The sequence below is a fragment of the Camelus dromedarius genome, chromosome 9 (assembly GCF_036321535.1).
Source record: "Camelus dromedarius isolate mCamDro1 chromosome 9, mCamDro1.pat, whole genome shotgun sequence".
NCBI classification, from domain to species: domain Eukaryota; kingdom Metazoa; phylum Chordata; class Mammalia; order Artiodactyla; family Camelidae; genus Camelus; species Camelus dromedarius.
The window spans coordinates 63,622,148-63,649,194 of record NC_087444.1 but is presented as its reverse complement, the minus strand read 5'-3'; the positions used below and the strand labels follow the sequence as shown (position 1 = coordinate 63,649,194).

The following is a 27,047-nucleotide window of genomic DNA, read 5'->3' as shown; positions in this document are numbered from 1 at the left end:
ATAGAAGTCATTACTTTGCCATGTTGCAATAAAAATAGAATCTAACAAAAAAGATGAAAAATGTTGGTCACAGCATTGTTTTCAATAGAAAAAAAGTTCAAAAATATAAATTTCCATTAGTAGAAGAATGTTTAAATTTTGGTCCACCCAAACTCTGGAATCCTATTCAATTGCTGGAAAAAAAAAAATCACCTCATTCATCTAATACAGAGTTTCAGAAGAAGAGAATGAGGTACTGGTAGAAAAAAACAATAAATTGAAGAAATGTGGCTAAGAATGATTCAGAATTGAAGAAACATGTGATTTTTTTTTGTACTGAAAATTTACACACAGGGCTAAATGTTTCAATTCACTGATTTTGGTAAAATTACAGGATACCAAAAACAAAAAGGAAAATCTTAAAGTTTACAGAAAGAAAATCTTATCTACCAACAGACAAACAGCAGACGTCTTAGCATCAAGAGATGCCCCGAAGACAGGACAGGAATATCATTTTTTCATAGGTGTTATAGGAAAATAAGAGTCATTCTATTCAATTATTCAAGAATGAGGGCAAAATAAAGACATTTTCAGGCACTCAAAGCTGAGGGTGTGCCAGCTAAAATGAAAGAATTACTACAGGATACATTTCTGCAAGAAAAATAAACCCAGAGAGAATGAGTGGGATTTTAAAAACACAAACACTGGTAAAATTTGTTAGGAAATTTAATTAACTATCTCAACATATTAAAAATACTATTTTTGTATTAAGGTAGAAAAAAATTCTCAACTATGACAAGAAGGAAGATGGAGGGAGAGGGTGTTTGGTGTGCAGTCCTCATGTGCAAAGCTCCTTGATTGTTTTGGAGGATGACAGAGATAATAAGCTTAGATTTGCTAAAAAATTTATAGTCAAATATGTCTGTTAACATTTTGAGGGTACTCAGTTAGATGATAGAAAAAAATATACTTTTCAAATCAATGGAGGAAAAAAAGAAAGAAAGAAAATTATATTGATTGAATTGAGCACATGAAAGGTCAGTAAACAGAAGCCACAAATAAGGTGATAGAAATGAATCCAAAATACTAGTGATGACAATAAACATTAAGGGATAAAACCCATTTAAAATTTAGCGATGCTCACTATATGCCAAGATGTGGTCTAAGCATTTCACATGTATTGGCTTTTTCAATCTTCCAAACAAGTGTATGAGTTAGGTACTGTTATGATCATATTTTATAGATGGGGTAACTGAGGCCCCAGGAGGTTGAGGGATATGTGCAAGTACCCGCTGCTGGCAGAGAATAGAGCCAGGATACATGCAGGTTCTCCAGCCCATGTGCTTTCTCACATTCTCTGCTGCCTTCAGAAGCAGGTGCTTGCACACAAAGAGAGCGCACTGCCAGCCCAATGAAAACCATCAATCTTGGTCGTAAAACACTTTTAAAAGCAACACAGAAAGGCTGGAAGTAAGTGGTTAGAAAGCAGAATGCCAGGAAGTACTAACCAAAAGAAAGCTGACATTGTGGGAGTATTATCAGATAAAAGTGACTTCAAAGCAAAAAAAAAACCTCATCGGGGTAAGGAGTGGTACAGCATAATAAGAGAAAGAACAATCTAAAAAAGAAGGTATAACAAGTAGGAACTTGTAGGCATCTAACAACAGAACCTCAAAATACATAAAGCAGAAAGTGGCAATCACAAGGAAAATTAACAAATTACCATCAGAGTGGAAGATTTTAATAGTTCTCACTCAGAAATGGAAAGATCAAGCCAATAAAAAATTAGCAAGGGATAAAAAATTTGAGAAGCACAGTTTCAAGACTGATTTTTATATATGCATGTGTGTGCATATGTGTATGTGTGGAACATACAGAAATATGTGTGTGTGTGCACGCTCTCTGGGCATTTCCATAGCCAGCAAATAGAGAAGATACTAATTTTCAAGAAAATAATAATGTAATAATAATAATGTAAAACATTTATAAAAACTGCCACTTATCACATACCAGGTTACAATGTATTGCAAGGACCTAATATATTACAGATCATATTCTCTGATCACAATGTACTTAAATTTAAAATGAATGATAAACTCCATTATTTCATACATTCAAAGATGAACTTTTTCACATCGTCTCTGAAGCCAAGATACATCTTACAATTGTTGGAATGTTAAGAGTTTAACTAGCAGTTTTTTTTTTCTTTCTCACTGAAATATAAAATAATGGTGTACAATACAGTCAGCATTGATTTAAATTTCATGTGACTGTGGTAGTTTTTTTAAACAATGTATGATATTTTGTATTTCTATTGTATTTGTTGTAATTTCTCCATTTTCCTTTCTTATTTTACTAATTTGTGCTGTCTCGTTTTTCTTCTTTGTGAGTTTGGCCAGAGGTTTGTCAATTTTATTTACTTTTTCAAAAACCAGCTTTTGGTTTGATTGATTTTTTCTATGGTTTTTTAAAATCTCTATTTTATTTATTTCCTCCCTGATCTTTATAATTTCCTTCCTTCTGCTGCCTTTTGGGGTTTTTTGTTCTTCTTTTTCTAATTCTTTTAGTTGGTGGGTTAAATTGTTTGTTTGAGATTGTTCTTCTTTTTTGAGGAAGGCCTATATTGCTATAAACTTCCCTCTTAGCACTGCCTTTGCTGTGTTCCATAAATTTTGTGTTGTTATGCTTTCATTTTCATTTGTCTCAAGGTATTTTTTAATTTCAGCTTTGATTTCCTCATTGACCCACTGGTTTTTTAATAGCATATTGTTTAATCTCCATGCTTTCCTTTTTTTCTCCTTTGTTTCTCTGTTGTTGATTTCTAGTTTCATGGCATTGTGGTCAGTAAAGATGCTTGAGATAATTTCTATCTTCTTAAAATTGTTCATAGACCTAGAATTACCAAAGCATTACTGAAGAGAAAGAAAGAGGCTGGAGGAATAACCCTCCCAGACTTCAGACAATACTATAGAGCGACAGTCATCAAGACAGCATGGTATTGGTACAAAAACAGACATATGGACCAATGGAACAGAATAGAGAGCCCAGAAATGAACCCACAAACTTTTGGTCAACTAATCTTCAACAAAGGAGGCAAGAATATACAATGGAATAAAGACAGTCTCTTCAGCAAATGGTGTTGGGAAAACTGGACAGCAGCATGTAAAGCAATGAAGCTAGAACACTCCCTTACACCATACACAAAAATGAACTCAAAATGGATCAGAGACTTAAACATAAGACAAGATACAATAAACCTCCTAGAAGAAAATATAGGCAAAACATCTGACATACATCTCAAAAATGTTCTCCTAGAACAGTCTACTCAAGCAATAGAAATAAAAGCAAGAATAAACAAATGGGACCTAATGAAACTTACAAGCTTCTGCACAACAAAGGAAACCACAAGTAAAACAAAAAGACAACATCAGGAATGGGAGAAAATTTTTGCAAATGAAACCGACAAAGGCTTGATCTCCAGAATATATAAGCAGCTCATACAACTTAATAAGAAACAAACAAACAACCCAATCCAAAAATGGGTAAAAGACCTAAACAAGCAATTCTCCAAGGAAGACATACAATGATCAATAGGCACATGAAAAAATGCTCAATATCACTTATTATCAGAGAAATGCAAATCAAAACTACAATGAGGTATCACCTCACACCAGTCAGAATGGCCATCATTCAAAAATCCGTAAGTGACAAATGCTGGAGAGGCTGTGGAGAAAAGGGAACCCTCCTACACTGCTGGTGGGAATGCAGTTTTGTGCAGCCACTGTGGAAAACAGTATGGAGATTCCTCAAAAGACTAGGAATAGACTTACCATATGACCCAGGAATCCTGCTCCTGGGCATATATCCAGAAGGAACCCTACTTCAGAATGACACCTGCACCCCAATGTTCATAGCAGCACTGTTTACAATAGCCAAGACATGGGAACAGCCTAAATGTCCATCAACAGATGACTGGATAAAGAAGGTATGGTATATTTATACAATGGAATACTATTCAGCCATAAAAACTGACAACATAATGCCATTTGCAGCAACATGTATGCTCCTAGAGAATGTCATTCTAAGTGAAGTAAGCCAGGAAAAGAAAGAAAAATACCATATGAGATCGCTCATATGTGGAATCTAAAAAAAAAAAACAAACAAACAAAGCATAAATACAAAACAGAAATAGACTCATAGACATAGAATACAAACTTGTGGTTGCCAAGGGGGCAGAGGGTGGGAAGAGACAGACGGGATTTCAAAATTGTAGAATAGATAAACAAGATTATACTGTATAGCACAGGGAAATACACACAAGATCTTATGTTAGCTCACAGAGAAAAAAATGTGACAATGAGTATGTATATGTTCATGTATAAATGAAAAATTGTGCTCTACACTGGAATTTGACCCAACATTATAAAATGATTATAAATCAATAAAAAATGTTTAAAAAATGTATGTGATATGATATTATCTAACTAGAAATTATTAACAAAAGTAAAAAGAAAAAGGTTTAAAATACTCTCCTGAATACCTCTCTTGTATCAAAGAAGAAATAAAAACAGCAATTTTAGACTATGAAAAATTATGATAATAACAATTTACACACATCAAAACTTACGGACTGTGGCCAGAACCATACTCAGAGGAAATGTTATTGTTTTAAGTGTTTCATTCTTAAAGAAAAAAGATAATAAATGAACTGGATATTCAACTTACAATTAGAAAAAGAACAAGATAATAAACCTTAAAGGGGGATGAAAGATGAAAGAAGAAATTACAGAATTTAAAGAGTTTAATAGCAAGATGAATACATTCAGTACCTGTTTCTTAGAAAAGGTCAATAAAATATACAAATCTCTGGTAAGTCTAATTTAGAAAAGAGAGAAAAGCATTAATGAGAAAGAGATACAACCAGAGCTGCCAAAAAATTATTAAAATATAAGAATACTACATGGAATTCTATGCTAATAAATTTTAAAATCTTGATTAAATGTATGATAGTCTAGGGAAGCAGAAGTTACACAAACTGATTTCAGAAGTAGAAAAGCTGAATAGAAAATAAGTGTGGAAAACAATCATCCTCACCCCCAGAGGCGTTGTCCTCAGACAGATTTCACTGGAAAATTTCAAACCTTCAAGGAACAGAAATTTTCTATGCTATTTAAAATGTTCCAGAGGATAAAGAAAGGAGAGAAACTTCCTAATTAGTTTTATGAATAACGCATAACCCTGGCACCAAAACCTGCCAAAGATGAAACAAAAATAAAATCATAGACTAATCTTGCTTGTCACTCTAGATGTAAAAATCCTAAATAAAAGATCATGGCAGACACACATAGCCCCCACCATCACCACCCCCAGTTCCAAATGCAAGGAAACGCCAGATAGAAGATAATATAAAATAATTAAATACATAATTGAGCTAAAGGAATAAAAGGAAATCCTCTGGTGCAAAAGATGAAGAGATGTGAGAGCTGGAGTGATAAACAGTCAGCTGGTGCCCCAGAGGCCCTGAACAACAGATGGCAGACCCCAGAGGCCAGGGCTGGGGCGTTAGTGTCCACAAGGGGCTGGAGATACAGCCTGGCTCTCATCTCTCCTTAGAGGAGGAGTTGGAACTGAGCTCTTGTACAAAGGTTGGGCTCTAGAGGGGATCCCACCCGAGTGAAATGGGGACTGGAACACTCAACCCCTGTCTGAGGAAATACAAAAGATCTTGATGGGGAGGGGGCGGTTTCTAGAAAGAAAGGAAATCCCAAGCCTGTACCATGGTCATGGAGTCCAAATTTACACTACATATGTGGTGTTAGAATCCCCACATGTAGAAATAATGGAGAAAGTGGGTCCCAACTGATGCATCCACATGACTCCCAGGAGAAACAATTTTTGAAATGTTCTGAAGCAACACTTTACAACCCAGGAAGCACAGGGCTACCATTAAAAAAAAAAAAAAAAACAAGCTTAAATTAGTTTGGATAATTTTTGCTTCCCCCGAATATCATATAGAAATTATAGTCTGCTCAAGGAAATGATTCACCAAGAAGGAAAATCAACTGATAAACAAACAGAAGGACTAGTGCTCCATGAATGCAATAAGAAAAAAAAAAAACCCAAAGATAATATGTCTTAAATTATTAAGTGAGTAAAAGAAAGACTAAAAATAATGAAAGAACAAAAACTACAAAAAACAGCATGTAGATTTTCAAGGTCTCCATAGAATTTCTAGAAATAAAAAATATAACTATTGAAATTAAAAACATAGTACAAGAGTTTAATAACAAATCAACTAGTAAACCAGGAGATGTAGTGATCCAGGAGATAAACCTGGTATAATACCCAAAATGCATATAGGGAAACTATGAGACTGAGGTTTCAAGGCAGAGAACATAATGAGAAGGCCCCAGAAAATGCTAATAATCATGGAGACTCTGGCAGAAATGCATCCCTAGGGACTGAAACAAAGTTCGATCTTTCTAGAAAACACACAATAATGATTCTGAAGCAAACACGTTAGTGTCAGTGTAGGGTCTCTGGAGCATTCCAGGGAACACTAATAACTAGGACTTACATAGAAATGACCATGTGCCAGGAGCTATTTTAAGCACTTTACATACATTAACTCAATTATTATCACAACAACTAAGAGTTTGGTAATATTATTATGCCCAAATTATAGACAAGAAAACTGAGAAACAGAGTTTATGAAATTTTCCTCAGCTGTGAAGCACTGAAGTAGAGTCAGAGCTATCTGCAGAGTCCATGTTCTGAACCACATGCTATACTGTCCCTATCCATGCGGTTGGCGTTTCAAAGGCCAATATTGAGAAGAAAGGGAAAGAACTATTTGAAGAGACAATGACTGAAAATTTTTCAGAACTTAAGAAATCCATCAGGTTGAATAAATACGCACTTCAACTTCCACGCAGGAGAAATAAAATTACATACCTAGATATATCCAAGTGAAGCTGATGAATATCAAAACAGAGAGGAAAAATCATAAAAACAACTAGAGATAAAGACATTATCTACAGAGGACAGACAGACTGACTCCAGGCTTCTCTGAGGAATTGTAGGGACCATAAAATAAAGGAATAAGTCTTCAAAAGGCTAAAGGAACACAACTACCATCCCAGAATTCTATACCCAGCTTAGCCATTAAGGGCAAAATCATATTTAAATGAACAAAGTTCCAGAGAGTCTTTGGTCTTCTACACAGGTCTTCTCTGAAAGAACTACTAAAGGGTTATGAGGGGTAGTTAGAAATGGAACCTAGAGAGGAGTAAGATGCAATAAGCAAAGGTGAGCAAAAAGTTGGTAAAGTTGTAAATCAAAATAATCATTAACTGAAAATAATAATAATAGTAATAATGATTTTAAAATTGGGGCATTTATTAACAATGTAGTTCTAAAATTAGACAAAATATATGGGATGGGACTATAATCAAAATTAAAGTGTTCTACAATTATAGTGTTGCTTTGGAGAAAGGTAGAGATTTTTACTTAATTCATACTGAGTGGAGGCAAGTCTGTATATTAAAAAATTAAAGGTAATCATTGAAAGAATAAAGAAGAGAATGTGTAACTTTCAAATCAATAGAGGGAGCAAAAAGGAAAAAATAAAATACAAGCAATCTTTTAGAAAGCAGAAAAGGTTTTCTAAAAAGAAACACTGAAAAAGAAAGAAAAGTAGAAAACACAAAATAAAACAGAAAAAAGAATGCAAATACACCAGCAACCACACACACACACACACACATTATTCTTGCTATGAGAAAGTTCCAAAACATGATGCAGAAATGTGGAAAGTCAAGCAATGCTATAAAGCTATACCACATAAAAGACAATGAAAAAGTGGTTTTTACAATAGTAATACAAGGTAAAACAAAATTAAAGGTAAAAAAGCATCAATGGGAATCAAGAGTTCTTACACAAAGAAAAAGATAATTCACTAGGAAGATATAACAATCTTGAACCTGTATGCAACTAATAATATAGCTTTTAAAAAAATATGGACAAAAAGTTGATAAGTTTAAAAAGAAAAAAATCAACAAGTTGATAACCATATTAGGAGATTTCAATACACCTCACTCTGAAATTGATAAATTAAGCAGTCAAAAGCTTTAAAGATATAAAGATGCAAGCAATACAAGAAGACTAAGCTAAAGAATGCATAAAGATATATGTAGACTCCTGCACCCAACAATTAGATAGTATGCATTATTTCAAACATAATGGAACAACAACAACAAAAAAACCCATATACTAACCAGAAAACAAAACAATTTTCAACTAAAATTAAAGAATCAATAGCATGCAAGCCACAGTCTCTGGCTAAAATGCAGCAAGACTGGGAAGCAGAAAAGAAAAATTTGCCCTTGAAATGCTTGTTAGTCTAAATAATTCATGAGTCAAAGAATCACAAAGGAAATTATAAAACTTTGGCTATTGAACAAGCAGTATAATAAAATAATTATGTACCCCAATAAATTAAGATTAATCCAGAAATGCATTACAGAATGGCTCAGATTTAGAATATCTATTAATATAATTTATTGCATCAATAGGTCAAAGGATAAAAACCATATTTATCTCCATAGATAGATTAAACCTTTGCAGGAGAGGGAGAAGTCCTTGATTATATACAAACATTAGTAATATGGGACACTTTGTTTTTCAAGTTCTGAAAATATTTTCCCATAGACAGTATTAGAAACATTAAAATCAGGAAAAGAACAAGGGAAGCCAGCTGCTATTTAATATTGTCCTGGGAAGACTTGCCAATTCAATTAGAAAGGAAAATTAAATTTTAAAACATATATAAATAAAAAGGAGAAAGGAGTAAATCTTCATGACCTTGAGTTAGGCAAGGCCTTTTTAGATACAATACCAAGGCACAGCAACAAAAGAAAAAAATAGATAAGCTGGACTTCATAAAAATTAAAACCTTTTGCACTGCAAATGACACTGTCAAGAAAGTGACAAGATAACCTACAGACTGGGATAAAATATTTGCAAATCATATATCTGATAAGGAACTTGTACCCAGAATATACAAAGAACTTTTATAATTCGATAATTAAAAAAATCAATTTATGGGCAAAGGATCTGAATAGACATTTTCCAAGGATATACAAATGACCAATAAGTACATGAAAAAAGGTTCAACATCATTAATCATTAGAGAAATGCAAATCAAAACTGCAATGAAATAATATACTAAATACATGTCAAATATCAAATACAACTTTACATCCACTAGGATGGTTAAAATCAAAAGGACAGACAATAACAAACTTGTAAAGAGGTGAAAAAATTAGAACACCCACATTGCTGGTGGGAATATAAAGTGGTACAGTCATTTTGGAAAACTGGCAGTTCTTCAAAAGGCTGAGCACAGAGTTACCAAATGACCCAGAATTTCTACTCCTCTATATATGTCCCAAAGAAATGAAAACACACATTCACAAAAAAAAAACTTGTCCCATAATGTGTACAGTGCAGCCTCATTAATAAAAGCCAAAAGGTAGGAACATTTCAAATGCCCATCAACTGATAAAAGGCTAAAATAATAAATGTGGTATATACATTGCAATGGAATATTATTCAGCCATAAAAAAGAATGCCATGTCATATTATGGATGAGACTTGAAATCATTTTGCTAAGGAAAAAAAGGCCAAAAACCAAAAGACCACATATATATATCGTATAATGATTCAATTTATATGAGGTGCCCAGAATAGACACACTTATAGAGACAGAAAGTAGATTAGTATAGGACTGGGGACATGTAAATGAAGAGTGACTGCTAATCTGTACAGAGTTTCTTTTGGGGGGTGATGAAAATGTTCTAGAATTGGATGCACAACTATGTGAACATCCTGAAAACTATTAAATTGTACATGTTAAATGGGCGAATGATATAGTATGTAATTAAATCTCAATAAAGTTATGTGGGGCCGGTGGGGACAGAGAGAGAGAGACAGAGAAATTCCAGATTCCAGTCACCATCTGGGCATCCATGATTCTGCCCTCTCAGCCTTCTCTATCCTTTTGTCAGAGGTTACATGTCTGTGCTCCCAGAGCAAATCCCTCCACTTCCACCAGCTCCAATGCTCTCCAACCTTCTCAAGGACTTTGCTCCAGCAATTCTCTCCTCTCCTACCTGTAGAATTGTCCACATTCTACTGGATCATTTCCATCAACATAAACATTTCCTGTTATTTCTCCCATCAGAAAAACCAAACAACAACCAAAAAACCCTCTCTCAGCTCTTCCTCCCTCAGCAGCTAGCTTTCCATTTCTTTGCTCTCCTTCTCAGCAAAACGTTGAGTTACCCACATTCACCATCTCATCTCTTGCCATTCTCTCAAAGACCCACTTAAACCAGAACATTGTTCCTCCCACCAATGCCATCTTGCCAGGGAACACAGTGGATCCATTGGTCAATCCTTGGTCCTCATCTTCCCTGAACTGTCACCAGTATTTGACACACACTCCTCCATGAGATATCTTCTTCACTTGGCTTCTAGGTCATGACACTCTCCTGCTTTCTTCTTATCTCACTGGTCACTTCTTGGTCTCTTCTGTTGATTCCTCATCTCCCTGACTGCCTCATGTTAGAAAATTCTAGGTCTCAGTTATTGGTTCTCTTTTCTTCTCTATCTGCACTCACTCCTTTACTGACCTCAATCAGTCTTATGGCTTCAAAAACCATCTGTTGATGACCCCCCCAATTTATATCTCCAGTTCTAACCTCTCTCTATAACTCCAGACTCATATATCCAACCAAAGAGCCAACATCTGCAGTGGGATGTGTACAGGACATCTCAAATGCAGTGTGTCCTTAGCTGAACCCCCTCCAACACCTGTTCTGCCTACTGCCTTTCCCATCTCAGTTGTGGGCAACTCCATCCTTCTAGTTGCTCAGACAAAAACATTCTTTTCCTCACACCCCCATCCAATCCATAAGGAGATCCTGTTGGCTCTGCCTTCAAAGTATATCCAGAATGTGACCTCATTTTCTCCATGTCACTGTCACCATCTTGACCCAGAACATCATCTCTCATTGCAACAGACTGCCATCTCTCTTTGTCCTTCATCATGGATGCTCTCAAAACATACTCCTGTTTAAAATCCCACCTCATATGAAGTAAAGTCAAATGCCTTATCCTGCCCTGTATAACCCAAATTGTCTCTCCATCCACCCTCCCACCCATGACCTCATTCCCAGCTACCCTCCCCCTCCATCTCTTCACCTCTTTGATGTTCCTTAATTTTGCCTCAAGACTTTCCCTCAGTGCCCCTCTGCCTGGAAAATCTTCACCTAGATCAGAATTTCTCAGCCTCAGCACTATCATTTGGGGCCAGACAATTCTTTGTTGCGGGGCCAGTTCTGTGCATCAGAGGATGGTCAGAGCATCCCTCACCCGTACCCACTAGATACCAATAGCACGTCCCAGATGTTGCCAAATTCCCCTGGGGGGGCACAACTGCCCCAGTTTGAGAACCACTGGCCTAGATCATCTGCATGGCCTGTGCCTTCATTTCCCTCAAATCTCACAATCACAACAAAGCCTACTCTGACCCACCCATCCCCTCCCCCTGACCCCGCACTTCCAATCCCCTTTACCCTGCTTGGCTTTTCAGAGCAACTATCATGTTGGCTTCAAGGGGGGGGGGGGGGAGAGGCGGCGCTGGGATCTTCCTCTGCTTTGTTTCCCGGTGTATCCCCTGTGCCTAGAACAGTGCCTGACACACAACTGGTTCTCAATAAATATTTGTTGAGTAAGTGAACCAGAAGACTCAATATGGTAAAACATAATACATAAAGTAAAAGGTCAATTTATCTGCAAATTAATCTTAAATTTGTCTAAAATGAAACACAATCCCAGTACAAATCTCTGCGGGATACTATGTGAGATTTGAGCTGATATTTCTAAGAGTGTACCTAAAAGAATAAACATGTGATCTCACACAAAAATAATGAGGGGAGACTTGCCCTCTAAGATGTTACAAATGTGTTCATAAGCTCCACTTATTAAAATAGTGGGTTCTAGTACTGGAATAGACAGACTAAACCAGAAGAGTCCCAAAGCGGCCCCAGTGAATACAAGAATTAAGCAAATGACGAAGCTGGCATTTTAAAAAAAGGAAGTAAGCAAAGAGTGAGAGCTCAATAAATAATGCTGGGACAATTGGCTGGCCATTTTACACCTGCAGTACACGCATGTGATGTGGAAATAAATATAGAAGTCATAATACGTGCCAGGGAAACAGCTCCTGGGGGTTGTCTCTGGGGAGCAAGACTGGGAGGGATGTTGAGGAATGAAGCAGGGAACTGCTGGGTTTATTACACACTTTTTATTATCTGTGCTTTTAAAACTACACATACATACTACTTTGATGAAAACAAAAGTTATTTTAAAAAAGCAACAAGCATGCCTCTCTTTAACCTGTCAAATTGACCAAGATTTTAAAAATGAGGATTTGCTGGTATGCACCACTGGGTCCTTCTGTAAGGTGATTTGTCAGGAAGTATTAAAAGTCTTAAAAGCAAGCCTACCCTTTGAGTCAACAATTCTACTTCCAGGAATGTATCCTGAAATGGCACAAAGGAATATAGCAAGAACGCTCACGTCAACATTGTTTAAAATTGAAAAACAAAAATGAGGTTCCCCCCAAAATGTCCAACAGGGAACGGTTTATACAAATTATGATAAATTCACACCAAGGAATGCTGTGCAGGTGTCAAAAGCAGGAGGGAAAGAGACCCATTCCCAGGGGAAGGCATTCGTGGTGCATAAAGTGATTAAACAGTTTAGATGCAGTAGGCATAAAAATTATTATTGCATTTTTTAGTAAAATGAATATGACTTATGAGTTTATATACGTAAAGGGATTTAAACATAAGATCCTCCCACTTGGTGACAACGTACGGGAGCCCCAAATCCAGAGGGTGGGTTGGGTGATAAGATTTTGATATTCTGCTTTTTGCTTTTATTAAAGAATTTCTGCAGGGAATTGCTAAGACTTGTGATGGTGAAGGCAGGAATGCCAAGGTGAGATACCCCTCTGCCACCCACTCACCCACCAAACCCCAAGCTGAGTGGCCCAACCGGCCACGGCTGGACTTGCCTGGATCCAACTGCACTAGGGGTTCAGCCAGCGACCTGATGCCTGCAGCCCCGGCAGTGAGAGCCCCCTTCCGGCAGATGGCGGCGGGGGCTGGGGTCCCAGGACAGAGGCTACATTTGGGCAGGCCACAGCTGCCTGCAGCCTTGGCAGTTACTGTCCCTTTCTGGGCTCTGGCTCTCACCCTCCAGGTGGCGAACTGTTCACCTTGCCAGTGAAGCTCCAGGCTCCAAATTCCTCCAGCCCAGAAGCCAAATGCAGTTCACAGGTATATGGTTTGGTCGGTGGAAGACTTTGATTTTAAATTCTGAATTCGTCTCCAGATTTCAGAAGGGGAGAGATGTCATATAAAAATCTACCCATTCTTGAATATCTGAATATCTGGCTACCCCGAAACCCCAACCAGTTTCTGCAGTGACAGCTGGCGCTGAGTTCCCTGACACCCTTCCAACAGGGCAGGTGTCCCCGGGCATCCCAAACTGCACCACTTCCTTTTCAAGAGGCCTGACTGCAATGGGAGCAGAATTTTACACCTGGGCTATTCCATGTCTGCGCTACAATGCTCTCTCCCCACTTTACCAGGACCCTCTCCCCTCCCACCGTCAGCTGTGGGAACCAGGCTCCATATCCCGGTGCCCTTGACCCCTGTTCTGACCTGCCCCCTTGGGACATTATGGTTTTCATTGCAGAAAATCCTTCCAAGTCTGCCTCCTACCCACAGCCGAGTGGTGTGACAGCTCAGATCTCGGGGAGCCCTTTGGCCCTGCTGCTGCTCAGACCCTACCCAGGGGGACCTGGACTGAGACCAAGACCTTGTCAGTGCCTCACCTCAGCTCTGGGCTCAAGAAGGGAACATAGAGCAGAAAGGACGATCTTGGTCCTCGGGGACTCTGATCCCAGCAGAAGAGACTCACCTGGAAGACAACTGGTTTAGGAAAACTGAAATCCCTGAGAGCCAGTGTTGTGGACTGAGTTCCCTGGGAATTCTGGGGTTTATTGGGAAGGGCTCTGCGAAGAGGTCCCACAGGGAGCTCTGGAGCAGGGATGGACACAACCAGTCACTGGATGCAGGATGAGTGTAGCCTTGGGCAAGGAACCCCCTGAGGCCAAGGGCAGTTCCAATTTGGTGGGGGAGGGGTGCCACTAGAAGCATCAGCTGCAGATTTTCCCAGCAGCTCCCATGGGAGCATGTGGGCAGAGCACAACTTGGTGGGGGGGATGGTCAGGGACAGGTCGTAGGGGGACAGTGCCAGCCTGAGTGCTGGGGACAGTGCCAGCCTGAGTGCTACAGGCAGCCTCAGCAGAAGGGGTCAGGGATCCCTGAGAGACTCCTCTCTCTCAGGCAAAGCCTTCTATGAAGAGCTAGAGACACAAGAGGAGGAGACTGCACTGAAAATTCAGTCACATCCCAGCATTTATTTGAAACAGAACATTAATTCTGACTGTCATTAGAGTCCATTTCAATTTTGTAATAACATAAAAAGTTAAGAGTCTAATTTATTCATACAAATCTTGTTAGCATCCAATTTCCACATAATGTAACATATTCCTTAAAAAGCTGACAAAGCAGAAGGAATTAAAAACGTGAAAAAAAAAAGACATCCATGGGTGCTAACTGCCACAAAGCCAAAGGTGAGGAGGGGGAGAGCAGGATAGCTCCTGTTAGGGCTGGAAGACTGGAACAAGACCCAGCAGACGTCGGAGAGGCAGGCTGCGTCACCCAAAGGAGCTGTGGTCCCCTCACATCCCAGACTGTCCCCCAGATGCTGCATGGGGGGGTCCTCTTCACCACCTGCACTGGCCCCCACCCCCCGACGCTGTCCCAGTGTGCGTCCTGGCCTTCCAGCTCCACAGACAGCTCCCTAGCACTTTCCTCAGCAAATCCATCCTCGAGAGCCCGTAACTCCTCTTAATTACACGTCTGCGGTGTTTGCATTAGATAGCTGTCACCCTATAATTTACCAGTACACGGGTTTTAATTGTACGTTAATCTTTCCTACACGCCACTCCTCTGCTAGAATCTGTAACAGCAGCAGTTTGGGCCATTTTGTTTATTCCTCAACCAAAAAGAGCTGATGAATGTAATTGCAGACTGTCCCTCCCCTTCTTTTCCAGGATCACCTGCTGTGTGCTGGGGCTGGAGAGGCTCCTGTCACCCGCAGGCTGCCTCTAAACACAATATTGGACTGTTTCGTGGCTGACATAAATTTCAGAGGAAAGGTCAGCAGCAACAAGCAATCTTCCAATCACCCGCTCTGTGTTCCCTGGGTGCCCCTGATCACATCCTCTCTCTCAAGCGCCAGCCTGATGGGTGCTGGAAGCGCTCACATGGGAAACGTTCTCACAAGAGAGGACGACAAGAGAGGGCAACGTGTGAGCCTAAGAAATCCACCAGCACGGAGGTTCCAAGGTCACTCAGAGAACCAGGAAGGAGAACTATAAATTACAAAGCCCTGGATGGCTGCCAGGGCCCTAGGAGGCTACATTTAGCATACGATTCTCCCAGCAGCAGGAGGAAGCTTTCACTCCCGTTCCAATGGAATTTGAATGGGATTTGTTACAAGAACACTGTGATTGAAATATCACCAATTGGCTTTTCATGACAACTCTGCAATAAATTGCGACTGCGATGGTGTGTGTGTGTGTGTGTGTGTGTGTGTGCATGTATGTGCGTGTGTGTGCGTGTGTAGGAGGTGTGGCTGTTGTGTTCTCCAGCTGGCCGAGGTGGCAGGAAAAGGACCCCATACAATATTTATGAAATCCAGATGAAGCCCTATGCTGGCAATGAGCTGATAGCATAACACAGATTTCAAAAACGCCTTGACATTTGCCCAAGATCAAATTTTCCCTTGCGAAACCCCACGAGGCTTTGTGCTGACAGCGGTCTGCGCACTTCCCCCCTACAGCAACCTTCTCTATTTAAACCCGGGTAATTAACACTGGATCGGCGGAACCCAGGGATGGGCGTGATGCAGACTGACACCACAAAAGTCCACTTTTCTTTTGTGGAAAACAGAAGCAGTGGGTTCTCAGTGGTGCAAGACAGGAGTTTTGATAATTTTTATTGTTAAACACTTCCAGGCGTGCAAAACAAACTCAGTGATCTCCTTACTGACGAGGCTCTGACAGCATGTTTGGATGAAGAGAGATGTGTAATGAGCAGTGATCCATCACACATCAGCCTGGGAAACAAAAACGAAAGCAGGAAATGTATTTCCTTGGGGTCACTGATCTCATTTAGGTGCAACCCTTGATTTGTTTTAGCAGATCCCATTAGGAAGAGTGTCACTAGCCTTCCCATGACCTGGGTAACAAGTCATTTCCAAAGTGGTCCCTTAGGGCATCTTTCAGCCCAAAGGGTTCCCTCTCCTACCACTGCCCAGTACCCGGGACTTTTGGAGGCATAGGCTCCCCATGTACCAGGACACAGACTGGTGAAATATTGCATGAAATATTGCATGGGATCCAGGCCTGAAGTCCCCAGAGATTGTTTATGAGTAAAAGGCCAGGGCGATTTAGTTGGGTTTTGAGAAACACTTCATACTGCACATTCTAAGAGAAGCAGAATCGTTGTCAAGCATGCATCTTTATGAGCTGTCCGCCTATAAACCTTGCACGAAAGGTCCGTGCTTAATGTTGGTTTGGCAGTAAATTGGCGCGATGCATGGGGCTGCTGCATCAAATTAGCATCAACTCATAAAACGTTACTGAACGATTCCTCAAATCTGCCAACTCTTCAAATCAATTTTGGAGTAAGCGTCAAGTTTTTTTTTTTAACTTTGATAAACTTTTCATATTAGTTATCACAGAAGAGCATAAACCTTTCTAATCTGTCTTCCCATAAAAAAAAAAAAAAGGTGTTGTTTTTCCCAAACTGCTTTTAGCTCTTCCATCTTTGCACACCCGCCTCCACATCGCATAAACAATGTGTGTGTCATGGATTCTTTGTTGCCCTATTTTAAAGCGACTGGTATTTGGTTCACACTGTCCCTGCCCCCGTGATCCCGCAGCTTAGAGAGAATTTCTACCAGCACCAGGATAAAATTTTCTTCTCTTGCCTTTAACATGTAGTCCCAAGCACGCCTCCTCCAGGAAGCTTTCCATAACTCACCAATGAACTCTGATCACTGCTCTATACACTTGCGTGTCATGTCAACTAGACCACAGTCTCCTGTGGGCTCAGTGCACCTCTTTCCCTGAGGACTTCATGCTTTGGTCCCTCGAGGCTGACACTGAGTGATCCATGAGGTGTTATCTCCCCGCTTCCCATCTATGAGGACCAGCCTGGGTCTCCCACCTCTGTGAAGTCCCCAGCAGATGCCCCAACCAGAATCCCTTGCTCTCGGTCCCCAACTTCAGAGATCTCAGCCTCTCCCAGTCAGCCTCCACTGTTTGCATCAGAGTTGGTATGAATCTTCCCTCAGGGGCAACAGCTGGTCTCAAAACGAAATAAGAAAAGAACCTGGATTTGAACCTGAGGGGTCTGACCCAGAACTCTCATGCCCCCAGCCATGCTGCTTTCCAAACAATTATGCCACCCTTGAGGAGAAAGGGAACTAGTCAAGCCCAAAGAAAGGCTTTATCATAGTCCGCATCAAAATGTGATAGGGCAGGAGTGGGTGGGCTGGTAACAGACATAGCTCTGACTTTCACTTGACCGGAGGGCATATCATTTATGCCCTTTTCATATCATCTGTGAAGAGGTGGTGTTGCAAAGCTGAGGAGGCTGCGTGGAGCAGGGATGGAGTGCTGCTTTCAGCGGGGCTTTCAGGCTTCTCTGGAGGGACCCAATGACAGGTGAGCCCATCAGGGATGAGGTCCCCTAAGGGATGCTCCTAAATGGCCAGCGCCTGGAGCGCTGAGGGTGAGCATGGCTGCTGGGGGCATCAGCACAGAGCCTGGGGCTCGGAACCGCAGACCTCGGTTGGAAAATGACTTTGGAGGAGGGGGAGGTCATTTATAGGAACAGAGCATCAGGATGGGACACCCTCCAGAGCCCTTCCCATAGCAACCCAGGCTTCCAACAAATCCCTGTCAGGTCAGCTGGGGTAGGAGAGGACAGAAGCCAACAGGCAACACTCCATCCTCTGTCTCTTATTCAGTGGGTATTTACAAGGCCCTACTCTGTGCCAGGACCATTCTAGGCGCTGGCACACAGCAGTGCACGTGACAGACAGGAAGTCTCAATGCTCCTGGAATCTGTGAAGGGAAAGAAAGACAAGCCCCAGAGAGACTGATGGACCATGGAAATCCATCTGGTGGTTCTGGGGCAGGTGGCCAGGTCCCCAGCTTCATCCAGAGAAACACCTGTCTATTCCACCCATGCCTAAGAGCATGGTGGTTTCAAACCCGCATGGCTGAGGGAACCACAAGCACCCCAGACATTTAAGACACAATTTGGAGATGGAAGTGAATTTTCAAATTTGTTGAAAAATGTTTTCAACTTCAACATATCCTTGGCAAAAAAAAAAAAAAATATATATATATATATATATATACACACACTGTATTAGTCATCTGGGAAATAAAATTAAAACCACAGTGTGATAACTCTGCATGCTCATAGAATAGCTAACATGAAAAAGACTGACAACACAAAGTGCCGGAAAGGATGTGGAGCAGTTGGCACTCATATATGGTTTGCGCCATGGGAATTAGTACAGCCACTTTAGGAAACTGACAGCATCTACAAAAGATGAAGGTATGCATATTCTGAGACCCATCAAGTCTCTTTGAGGTATATGCTTATTAAAACCTGTATATATGCCCAAGAGATCCAAGAATGTCCCAGCAGCATTGTTCATAAACCCCCAAACTCTGAATGATCCAAATGTCGATCAACAGGACAACGGTGCACCTTCACACCCTGGAATCCTAGACAGTAACAGGAACAAACTACAACTCCTCACTGCAACGTGGGTGACACTCACAGACATGATGTACAAAGGTACACAGACTTATGACTCCACTGCTGTCAAGTTTAAAAACAAAGAAAAACAATCCACACCATCACAAGTAAGGAGAGCGGTTCCCGGTGCTGGAAGGGAAGCATCAGGAACAGATCACAGGGATGCTGGCCACCTTCTGACTCCTGCTCTGGCCCTGGGCACACAGGCCTGTTTTGTTTGCAGATATTCACTGCACTGTACACACAATCTGTGAGCTTTTCAGCGTGCATACAGCACTTCAAATAAAGTTTTCAAATGTACTGAACGCAAGTCCGGGAAAAGGCATCCATGGGAAACTGCTAAGAAAGAAGACATCAGTCAGTGGAGCCACATGCCCCCTCAGCCTCTGTCACATCACCAGACAAGGCCCTTGATCAACATGCTTCCTTGCATCCGAGAGGGAGAAGGACTGAGCCTTGGCTGAAAGACCAAACACAGGAGATGCTGATGCTGGTGATAACGGCGGTTGCCATTTATTGCGGGCTGGCTATCTGTTAGGCACTACGGCTCTGTGAGGTCTAGGCAATATTGTCATCCCCATTTTACAGATGAGGAAACTGAGTCTATAGTCCAAGAGGGACCACATGGTGAAGCTGGGATTTCAACCCAGGCAGTCTGACTCCAGGTGTTGGCTTCAGTCACAACCCTGAGATGGCTGCATGGGGTGGGGTGAGGGGTGGAGCTGGTTGCCATGGCTGCACACTGACACTTTAATTCATGGAGGCAGACTGTGTTTTCACAGGGATGAAAGGTCATGAGATTAAATTTGCACATGAGGCCAACCCTCAGGAGGTAAAATAACATCCATGGATGGGGAGGCCCAAAATCTAAGCAGGAGATGGCAAGATGGACCCAATCTGGAGAAATGCGGTTCACCCTGCACACCAAGGCAGTCATCCATGCTTAAAAGACTTTCATGAGAAAAATGTGCAGGAGTGGCTGCTGCAAAGGATGCCCAGGGGGCCGTGACCACTGACAGCTGGCTCAGCCCCCAAGCACAGTGACAGGGGAGGGGGCGTCTAGGTGAGATCACCATACGGCACCAGGTCCCCACACCCCATGTGACACCACCTCCAGCCCAGTGGCCACACCTCTGCCAAAGATCCTAAAAAGACGTGGGAAAGTCGAGGGAACCCTCAAGGAAAGCCCGTTGGAAGTAAGGCTCCTTATAAGGGAAGGGGTAGAAAAGAGTATTCCTGGGGAAAGTGTCAGAAGGAGCCCCAGACAGGCTGACTGCATCCCCTACTGGCTCCACTAGTGTAGACAGATGGCTTACACCATGAACTGGCCTCAGTCAGTGTAGACAGACTGCACTGCACTTTGGGCTCAACCACCCCAGCTCTGGGAGACAGAGCCTGATGGGCAGGGCCATGGCCAAGGGGAAGCGGAGGCCTGAGGGAAGTCCCCAAAGCCAGAGAGCGTTTCAGAGCCTGTGCAAAGACCCTATAGAGAGCCAGGCAGGCACAGACTAAATGGAAGTTTCCAGTGCTCACCCTGGACTCAACTAGTGTAGACAGACTGTCTGCACCATGTACTGGCTCAGCTGGTGTAGACAGAGTACCTGCATCACACGCTGGCCACGGTGTAGACAGACGGCACAGTTAAGCTCACTCCGCCTGCCAGCAGCAATCACTGAGTACCTTCTCCATGCCGAGCTCATCACGGCCCAGGCACAGGAGAAAGCAGTATTTGCACCAGCTCAGCTAGCTTCCTCCCGACACGGCAGGAGGTGCTGCACATGAGGGACCCCCATCAGAATTTGCTGGGTTCTGGATGCTCCCTCAGGCGCACAGGAAGAAAAGCCCCTTTGCACAGCCCCCAGCATCTCAGGGCTGGAGGAGGGTCTCAGTGTCCACAGGCTTGGGCAGATGGGTCTTGTCCAGGGAGATGAGTCAGCCCCCAAGAAGAGGCAGCCTTGAAGGTGGGGACGACCAGTATGCCAAGGATGAGTCAGCCTGAGCCTGGGCTAGGGGCTGCTGGCACGGGGCTCTGCTGATGAGCATGAGAGCATGACCAGCGGTCCACGGTGGTGAAGGCAGCAGCCAGGATAGAAAGAAAGCCCATCTGGTGAGGCCACACTCCAGGCAAAGAGCCCAAGGGCTGGAGGAATCAGCCCCAGAGATGCCTGGAGCCCGTGGAGTAGATCTGTACCTTGTAGCATCCTCTCCTTGGCTCTCATCCCTTCTGTCCCAGAGTCTAGCCCAGCCAGGGAGGAACTGGCTCAGGTCCAGGCAGAGTGAGGACAGGGTGACAGTGACCTGGGCTGTTGCCTGCAGCTCAGCGGCCGCTCGGCTCAGGGCCCAAAGCCAGCAGCGTAGGCCCAATGGGATGCAGGGTGACTCACAGAATTGCTCCCCCCACCCCAGTTCTGGAAGACAGAGCCAGAGGGACCCAGCTGATGTCCACGGGGAAGCCAGGGCCCGAGCTGAGCTCACACAGCCCCAAGGAACTCACTGGCTTTGGAGGGGGTTTGGGAGCTCAGGACCGTGCCCATCGCAGAGGGTGGGAGCAGGTAGAGCCTGACTCCCCAGGGAGGAGGGAAGGAGAGGGGACAGAGAATGAGGGGCGGGCACAGGAGAGGAGTTTTTTCTGGGGCAGGCACCAGCTAGCTGCCAGGACAATACAAGTGGGTGGGAGGTTGAGGACCTACCAGGGAACCGGAAAGTTAAGTGGATGAAACACAGGCGGAGGCCACCTCTGGCCAGCAGGTGGGTGTCTGAGCAGCCTACGCTCACAAGAGAACACTGGCACTGGGCTGTCACTTACTGAGTGCCTGCCATGAGCCAGGGCTCAATGGTGAACACATGGTGGGAGGGAGCAGAAGGTCCAGGGGCTCAGGGGAAAGCTGGAAGGTGGGCTAGCTGGGCAGGGGCACAGAGGCAGGGCCACACGAGTGGCTGCCTGACCTTCCCTCCCTGGCCCTGGAGGATATAACCCAACTAGAGTGAATGGGCATTTGGACATTTTGGTCCAAGGGGCACCCAGTCACGATCCAGAAGTCACCACCTCCCCTCGGCACCTAACCCAGCACCAAGCCCTGGCAGATTCATGTCTACCCACCCCTCTTTAGCACCACAGCCGTCCTCCTCCAGGATTACTGCAGCCCCCCCCCCCCACTGGGCTCCCTACTCTCAGCTGCTGGTAGGTCCCAAGTCCCTCCCCCCGTCTGCAAGGCCCTATATGGCCTGTGTCTCCTCCACTCTCCTGGCCCCATGGGTCTTCCCACAGCTCCTGGATGGCGCTCCACGATCTCCCTCCCTCACTCACATTCTGTGCCAGGAAGCTCCCCCTCCCACCCCCACATGCTTAGTTCCAGCTCTTCCTTCAGAGCTCAGCTGAAGAGTCAGTCACCTCCTCAGGGAGGTCCTCCCGAGCCCTCAGCCTAGGTCAGATCATCCTATTTTATATCTCATAACCACCCAGATGTTTCCTTTATACGTTTATCATAGCCTAGACAACACTAGTAATGGTGTTGTCTGGCGCAGCGTGAAACAGTGTGCGATGAGAGGATGGTAAGCAAGCCTCTATCCCACCATCTGCAGACCCTGCCAGGGCACGGCCACTCTCGGGCTGGCCTTCCCCAGAGCCTGACCCAGGAACAGACGTTAATATGCACTCATAAACGCTCACTGACAGCAAAATGGAGAGTGACAACGAGCCTGATGCTAGGAGGGTGGGATGGAGCATTATTTGGCATCAGATTTCAATGCTGACAACTCTAATTTAGTTCAAATAAATGTCACTCACCAGGGCCAGCTCTGGCCTTGGGTTGCCAGGGACAGGGTGTCTTGCTCTCAGTCACCAGGAGCAAGGAGCACTGATTTCCCAGAAACGCACGTCCTTCAGGGTATGAGTTAAGAATGCCAAGACCCAGGCCTCTGGGAGGGCAGCTGTCTGCGCTCCTAGCCCCTTGCCTCCAAACACTTTCTGACCTCCCAAAAGGTGGCTTTTGAGATATAATTTGGCTTCTTGGTGTCAACCCGCCTAGACACAGGCTTCCCCACTGCCGGTAGCCGAGGCTGCACTTGTGGCCAGCAGGCGCAGACCAGAGCTCCCGATCACAGATGACAGGAAGTTCCGTAAAGGGTAAAAGTCACAACTTTTTCCCATGACCAATTTGTAAGTCTCATCTTCTGCCACAGTGATTTACCGACCGCACGGTCACACATCCTCCAGCCAGAAAGAAATGAGACGGCGTCTCCCGTGTCCTCTGCTACCTGAGCTAATGTGTCCCCGGCTGTCTGAGCCCAAGGGTTTCCTCTGCTTTTGGGCAGCCTTTTCCCAGGAGGGAGGGAACACAGCTGCTCTGGAGTCAGACGAGTCTCGGCGAAGACTCCAAAGACAGTGCCGGGGAGCCTACTGTCACCACACTGTTCCCACGCAGGCTGCCTGCCCCCAGCAAACTTCCTGAGACTCCCAGACATCCAGACATAGTCACCACATACACATCCAGACAACTATCCTCCATTTATTTTTTATTTCTCACTGTCCCATGTCAGAGCTGCGCTGATCTCCTTGGGTCAGCACTACATGAACCTCCTGTTTATAACTCCTTACCTTCTGATTAGCTGAAAGGCTGGGTACTTGTTTCACAGTGTTATCTAATTGCCATAGTTACTCACAAAGGAGCTGCAATAATCCTTTGTCCACTTTCCCGCCCATAGGCTCCCTCCCTGCTCCACCTTTCTCCATTGTAGCTGCCATGCACAGATAAATCAGGGAGGTGTGGCAGGTACCGCTAAAATAGAAGTCTCAGACTCCAGGTCGGGCAGCAGGCAGGAGATGGGGCACCTCAACCCCCCATAAGTAAACTAACAGCCCCCATAAGACTCCAGTGCCCACCACAGGTGTCTTTAACCGGATGCATCAGCAAACAACGATAAAAGCTCTAAGCTCCCATCTCTTCGATCAGCAAAACCGCAAAAAGCCTATCAGGCCACCACTGGCACGAACCAGAGGAAAGAGCAGAGAAGGAGCCTGACAATGTTTCCAATCAAGAGGATCTGACATTCCTCCTTTTAATTGAATTGAAGGGGAATTCTGAGACAAGCCCACCAGGCACACTTTCTGAACAACCACAGGGTGAAAAAGTAGTTACCAAACTTTCCCAGACTTATTAGCTTACATAAACAGAGATTTGAATAAATGTTTAAAAAAATGAAATTCCCTTGATACTCTGTAATCAGTAAATGTTCATTATGGAAACACAGCAAATATGCATGAAATTTCCCAAGTGGTATTCTGGCTACAAGATTAAAAAAGCATCTCAAATAGCAGGCTGAGTTACAAAGCATCCTCCTCTGGTCACAGTCCAGGAAAGCTCTGCCCAGTCCAGGAGGTCAGACAAAGCTGCTCCTCTCCCGGCCGGAGTCAGGAAAAATCAGAAGATGTTCCTCTCACCCACTCAGGCAATTTAGAAGTGAGCCCCGGCACTGGCTGATTGATGTCTCTCTATAAATGATTAATCCTTGACCTTGCTTTAAGAAAGACTTGACTTTTTAATTTGGGGTCTTTTTAAAAATCAATATTGGGGGAACATAATTCACTCTTGTGGAGTCTGATTCCGGGTAAATAAATAAATAAGCTATGCCTCCCCTGATTCCCAGGGTAAATGGGCCAGGCAATAGATGGGGTCAGACTTGGAGGTTCTCTGTGTTCAACTGCTATTGGATTATCGATCATCCTACGTGGCTCAACTCTCTTTAGGGTCTGAATTTTATCCCCACTGTGGGTTACTTCGCAGAGGCAGATCTGATGAAGTCTCCAGGATGTGCTTCCACACCCCCCAGAATCTCCCCGGAACCTGTCCTGCTGTACGTCGTAGTAGGCTGTCTGAATGAAAATAGGGCTTCCTCCAGGGACCAGAGTGTCACCCTTTCTGATAGCCTGTCTCCCTTGCCTTTGGGACAGGGGCAGAGAATGGGCAGAAGAAGCCATGACAGTTGAGAAATTTTAAAGAGGACTCTTAAAGGCCACTCTTGCCTCAGAGGCCACACTGCTCTAAGGCAGGACTTAGGAAAAGTTCTCCATCCCATGAGCAAGGGTCAAGGTGAACTTAGATGTGAGAGGTTAGCCAAAGAGAGTGGGCTTGGTAGTGCAGCTTGTAAGCAGCCCAGGGATGGGGAAGGGGCTAGTTTGCCGCTTACCCCTCTGCAACACCCCCGCGCCTCCTCCTCATCCCCAACACTGGTCCCCTCACTCACCGGCCTCTCCTTCAGGCTCCGCTGCCAGGCCAGATGCCGGCCAAGCGGATACAGAGGGCCAAGCCGGCTCCCCTTAGTGTAGCCAGTTCCGGCTCAGGCTTCAGCTGGGAGGGGGCCCAAGGACCCGGGGTCCACTGCGATACCGGAGGCTGTAGAGGGCCAGGGAGTCCTAAGATTGGCCCCCAATAACCGGCTGGGACAGACAGCCGGGCAATGAGTGCCCAGGGCGCTGCACCGATGCCGAGTCCACTCCTGGTCGGGGTCGCTGGGCCTGGAGCCCGGATGTACCGCGAAAGTTAGGGCGGCAGGAGTCCTGCGCGGAGGAAGAGAGAGGGGTCACTTCTGACCCAAGCGCCAGCACTGGCACTGTCAAACCCCGGAAACTCGCCTTCCCCTGTCTGGGTTTGCCTCTGCGAGACCACAACTGATGTGCAGAACTAGCAGCCAGCAGCTGGAGTCGCAGCCGCCGCCAGAGCTCGGCTGCGTCCCGCGGCAAAGCGTATCCTTTCCCCTTCCTCCGGAGCCGCCCAAGACTCCGACGCCTGCACTCCTGGACACACGCACGCACGCACCTTCACACGATCACTGACGCACACACACTCTTCTCGAGTTCAAAACAGGCGGGTGCCCGGGAGAGTCGCGGGATGGGGATGAATGCGATGGAATGGGAAGGCACCTTCCGCCGTTCGGCAGGAAGCCAAGAAGGCAGCCTCGAACTCTTGTCTCGCCCCTGCCCGCCACAACCGGTCCCCGAGTCCCAGTCCCGAGCGCGCGGGAAAGCCCTAGGCGCCTCGGGGACTCCAGCCCCGCCCTTTCGGAGCCGGACGTTGCCTCCCCGTGCCCAGCATCTACAGCGGGAAAGAGGAGCGGAGGATCCGCAGGGACCTAGAGAGCCCAAGGGGTGGCAGTTCACAGACGCGCGGCGACGAGTGAAATCCAAGAAGTAAAAGTCTAATTAAAGTTCCCGCTACTGGAGCCAGTCCCCAAAGTGCAGCCAGACCGGAACCCCGTGCGCCCTATCTCCGCCACGGCTTCGGACTCTTATCCGCGTCGGTTCGCAAGGCTGGGGCGCAGTGCAGTCCCAGATCCTCCCGGGACCTTTCGGGGCGCCGCTCCCGGCGGGAGCTGGCATAGGGCGGGGACAGGAGTGGGGCCGGGACGCAGCGCACTTACCTGGCGTAGCCGGCGCTCGCGGGGCCGCGGACGCCTCCAGCCCGGGCGCCTCCAGCCCGGGCGCGGTCCTCCACGCCGAATCCTCCGTTCCGGGACGCACGGGCTGCAGGGAGGACCTCCGCCCCAGCTCGGGCCCGGTGCCTCCTCCAGCTCCGAGCGGAGCCCCGTGAGGTCTGTCAGGCGAGACGCATGGGGCCGGCGGCCGGAGCGCGCAGAAAAGGGAGAGGGCGCGGTGGCGTGTTCCTCCTCGGTCACTGGCCCCCGTCCATCCCCCTCCCACCTCCAGCCTCCCGCCGCCGCCGTCTCCCTTCTCCTCACGGAGCAGCCAGATCGGCTCTCGCACAGGGAGGGCTCCCAGAGAAGTGAGAGCTGAGCCTCCGGCGAGGCTGGAAATAGCGCCGCGCCCGACCGGCGCCCCGCCCCCGGCCTGGGCCCCGCCCCGCGGTGGTGTAGGCTACGGCGGTGGCCGGGCCGGGAGAGGATCACTCCTGCGATCTGCTCGGCCCTCCCGGGAGCTCATCCGCGCCGCGCCCACGCGCGCTCTGCGACTCCGGCGGCCTCAGGGGCCCCGCGCTCGCAGTGAAACGCCGCTGGGCGCGGTCC

At 45.2% G+C, this 27,047-nt stretch overlaps 1 protein-coding gene across 2 annotated transcripts in view; it reads right to left on the bottom strand.

Moving 5' to 3' along the window:
* The window catches only part of CHST8 (carbohydrate sulfotransferase 8), a 120,106-nt gene extending 93,329 nt beyond the window's left edge, over positions 1-26,777 (bottom strand). For both annotated transcript variants that reach the window (XM_031458579.2, XM_031458580.2), the window contains exon 1: positions 26,445-26,777. The gene's annotated coding sequence lies outside the window, so the exon portion shown is untranslated. The remainder of the gene's footprint in view (positions 1-26,444) is intronic.
* Positions 26,778-27,047: the final 270 nt, after the last annotated feature.